The sequence below is a fragment of the Carlito syrichta genome, unplaced genomic scaffold (assembly GCF_000164805.1).
Source record: "Carlito syrichta isolate Samal-C Ts95f unplaced genomic scaffold, Tarsius_syrichta-2.0.1 Scaffold314765, whole genome shotgun sequence".
NCBI lineage: Eukaryota > Metazoa > Chordata > Mammalia > Primates > Tarsiidae > Carlito > Carlito syrichta.
The window spans coordinates 380,594-383,896 of NW_007258861.1; the positions used below are offsets into that span (position 1 = coordinate 380,594).

General features: G+C 38.5%; 1 pseudogene; it reads right to left on the reverse strand.

The window, feature by feature from the left end:
* Window positions 1-411: 411 nt before the first annotated feature.
* LOC103274397 lies at window positions 412-915 on the reverse strand (annotated as a pseudogene).
* Window positions 916-3,303: the final 2,388 nt, after the last annotated feature.

Here is a 3,303-nt window from a genome sequence, read left to right on the forward strand (position 1 = left end):
CTCTCACCTCTGCTTCCCAAAGTGCTAGGATTACAGGCATGAGTCACTGCACCTGGCTAAATTTTTTGAATTTATTTCAAAGTGATAGATAATATGTATGTAACTAGTACAATATACATTATTATGTAACAAAAAGTAAGTGAGTTGAATTAAAGTCAAGAAAAATGTTAAGTAAATAATAGTGGTAACTCAGATAAAACATAAATCATGAAGGTTGTTTATGAATAACCAAAATTTGGAAAAATTGATTTTCTACATTTCATACAGTCTCCTTGACCAGGATCAATAGCAGTCTGTAAACAGCATTATAAATAAAATACTTCATCCATAATGAGTATGGAATAATCTTTTTAGTATAACAGAATATTTAATTACATCAGTTTCCATCATCGCACCAAAGTCATTTAATGATTATATTGGCCATTTCCACTGATTGGCTGGAGGCTCTTCCACTAACGGCTCCCAAGGTTTCCACTGCATCATGTTTCTCAATAGACTTAGTTCATTTCAGCCTGAAGAATCACCTCTTCTATTTGGCCACCCTGAAGTTGATATTCCAATTTTTTAACATCTGTTTCTGCTTTAACCATAGCCAGCTTCTCATTCATAATCTGGTCGGTATACTTTATATTTGCGGCATTTTTAAGGATTTGTTTAAGAATATCAAGAATCTTTGTGTACAATATTCTTAGCCTCTCGTGTGGTGTGTCACATACAGCCAATTCCATGAGGCTAGTGGTCTTCTTCAGCACTCCCATCATGAGAGCACCAACAAGCTGATGACGGAATAGTCTTGAACAACATTTGGTGAATGAATGAAAGACTGTCCAGTGACAAACATTCTGGAATCAATGAATACTAGATATGAGCTGTGTGCTTAGCACCTTACTAGAAGATACAATCCAATTCCTAGTTGAATTAGTTACTCTTATTGAGGACCTATCCTAGTAGAGGTGGAACAGGTCCCATAATAACATAATATAGAGTGATAACTGCTATAGTTGGGGTGGGCGCAAAGCTACCACACAGCATAAAGCATGGAGCGATTTTTCCTTTTCGAAGTAGTGTGGTCCAGAAAGGTATGTGTACCAGAATAAGTCTAGGTGCACAAAATTGGCTTTTACTTGGATAAATTAATGCTGACTATTTGCCAAATGACCTTAAACTTGGAAAATGAAAACTGCAGCTATGATTAACATACAGCCAAGTCTACTAGCAATTCAACTGGTTTAGAATATCGTGTCCCCCAAACAATTCCTCTTTGCGTTCTAACATTGACTTACTGGGAATGGTCAAATTGACAGCCTCTTGGAGACTTATTGAAACAAAGTGGGCAGGAAATTATCCAGAAATGAGACGAGAAGGAGAGAGAGTTGAGAGAGAACTCACAATTCTGTGTCAGTAAACCTTAAAGCCCTAAGTTCTTCCCTTATGAAACAGCAGCAGGAAAGGATTAAGAATATCTAAAAGTGTGTTTTCCTCAGTGAAAAGTGGTTTCTCAGAGATTCAACTCCAAAGCTCCCAAGATATTAAGAAGAGGGATCTCATCTTGAACTTTACTCAGCTTCAGCTAAGAATGTGGTTGTCAGCTTCTCCAGGCAAAAATTAAATAAGGGTAAAGAGAATATTCAGGTTGATTGAGCTGTTGTGTGTGGTCTAGACCAATAAGCCCTGCGGATCTTGGGATTTTCTGACCTTGTGAGGGGCTTCCTGGTGTGGAGTTACAAATGAATTGAAACATTAAGGTTAGTTTAACTTCCTGAAATTGATGAAGTGACAACACACCAATGATAACAACAAATAAGTCTTCAAAATAGACACTCTGAGTGATGTTAGCAAGATAGTAGAAGAGAAGAGGTCTCAGGCTCAACTCCCCCAGCAGGAAGATCAGCTAGCAACAATCCACAGACAAAAATACTTTGATAAAATTCCCCAAACATGGGGCCCAGGTAGTATAGACACGAAGTTTACCCCCATGTTTCCCACTCCCTAAGAGGTGAAAAAAAGAGATCCAGGGAGGTGGAGATCCACCTTTCCTGGCATTCTGAGATGCTTCCCAGGAAGCCTACTTTATCTTATTAATGATTATTGCTAACATTTATCAAGTACTAACTAGAAACCAGATACATTTATTTTCACAAAAATCTTTTGAGTTGTGTTCTATTATCTCTATAGATGCAGACATTGAAGTAGAAAACTTCAATAGGTAGCTCAAAGTTGTACCACTGGTCAATCAGATTAGGAATTAGAACCTAGACTAAGGGCTGTGTTCTTGACAACCGGCAAAGGGATCAAAGAAGTAGAGGGGTTTGTGATCTGGGAGTGGTATGCTCTGTTTTAAATTTCAGTGCTGACTTGAGAAGGTATTTGTACATCAGTATTCATCACAACATTATTCATAGTAGCCAAAAAGTGGAAACAGTTAATTGTCCATGAACAGCTGAATGGATAAACAAAAGGTGACAGATACAGTGGGATATTATTCAGCCATGAAAAGAATGTAATTTTGATATATGCTACAACACGAATACCTTGAAAACATATTACTTAATGTAGTAAGCCAGACCAGATGGACAAATATTGTGTGATTCCATTTATACGAGGTACCTAGAATAGGCAATTCATAGAGACAGAGTATAATAGAGATAGCTAGGGTCTGGGAAGAGGAAATAATGAGGAGCTGCTATTCAATGGGTACGGAGTTTTTGTTAGGGATGAGAGGTGATAGTTACAAAATATTGTGTGAAAACAATGAATGCCACTGAAAGACATATATTTATGAATGGTTAAAATGATAAATATGTATATTTTATCACGATAAATAAAAGGTTTTAGTGGTGAACTATTTCTAGGTGGTTACAACAGAAAGCTGCTGTGGGCCGTACACGGTGGTTCAAGCCTGTAATCCCAGCACTTTGGGAGGCTGAGGCGAAAGGATTTCCTGAGCTCACGGGTTCAAGACCAGCCTGAGCAACTTGGTGAGACCTCAACTCTACAATAAATAAATAAATAAATAAATAAATAAGCATAGTAGCGCGCACCTGTAGTTCCAGCTACTTGGAAGACTAAAGCAGAAGGATCGCCTGACTCCAGCAGGTTGAAGCTGCGGTGGCTGTGAGCGTGCCACTGCACTCCAGCCTGGGCAACAGAGTGAGACTCCGACTCAAAACAAAACAAAAAAAAGAAAAAAAACTGTTGTGGAAGTGAGTTTAGACTGGAGGTAAAGATAGTTGGAGTTGAGAAGATCAAGGATGGGCGAGGCTAGGGGTTGAAAGGATCATCCAGCAGTAGCATCTGGTCTTC